At 35.9% G+C, this 765-nt stretch overlaps 1 long non-coding RNA gene across 2 annotated transcripts in view; it reads right to left on the reverse strand.

The window, feature by feature from the left end:
* Positions 1–225: 225 nt before the first annotated feature.
* The window catches only part of LOC106126405 (uncharacterized), a 4,405-nt gene continuing 3,865 nt past the window's right edge, over positions 226–765 (reverse strand). For both annotated transcript variants that reach the window (XR_001228364.1, XR_001228363.1), the window contains 2 exons: positions 470–718; positions 226–386 (listed from right to left, as the gene is read on the reverse strand). This is a non-coding gene — a long non-coding RNA (uncharacterized LOC106126405). The remainder of the gene's footprint in view (positions 387–469; positions 719–765) is intronic.

Here is a 765-nt window from a genome sequence, read left to right on the forward strand (position 1 = left end):
AGGTTGGTTGTCTGTCCCTACGCTAAATACTTGTTATAAGTGGAGAAGCTGTAGTTGTAGCAATCTACTAGTTTTACTTCTACTACAACAATAACATCAATATAGAAAAAGGAAACTATAGCTGCAAAATAAAACAAAATAATGTAAGTTATAAATTACAATTATAATAATGAAATAAAAAGAAGAATAAAACATAAACATACTAATATTATAAATATAAAAATAATAAGTGAGTGAGTAGTGAGTGAGTGAGTAGTGAGTGAGGAGATAAGTAAATATTCACTTGTTACGAGTAGATCGCGTGTTGAACTGACGACCCGGGCAGCTGTGGTACTAGGTTGCTCAAATGAGGAGACTCGTAGCTCTTTTCTGTTGTAGCTTCTTAACTATGAGAATAGAATGACAATTTTAGTGGTAGATAAAGCAGCATTAAGTTTTATTGAATGAATGAATTAGAAAATACACTCACGTGGTTTGAATAGATCTGGTGTCGAACCGGTGACCCGCGCAGAGGTGCCTCTATGAATGAAGACTTCAAGTTCAAGCTACTTGGTAATTTTCATCAAATTTTATTGCTTTTACCGCCGCTGGCATCTTCTTTCGTCTTATTTTCTGGTCGTCTCTTGTTACTCATCCGCCCAGTTCATCGTCTGCTGATGCTGACGTAGGAAGTTCACCCTCACCGAGGAAGTCAACACTGAACTTATTGGAGTCAAGTCTTGGAACAAACAAACGTGATATAAGAATATATGTGCAATAATTTTG

Source organism: Papilio xuthus, unplaced genomic scaffold (genome assembly GCF_000836235.2).
Source record: "Papilio xuthus unplaced genomic scaffold, Pxut_1.1 DF825017.1, whole genome shotgun sequence".
NCBI classification, from domain to species: Eukaryota; Metazoa; Arthropoda; class Insecta; order Lepidoptera; family Papilionidae; genus Papilio; species Papilio xuthus.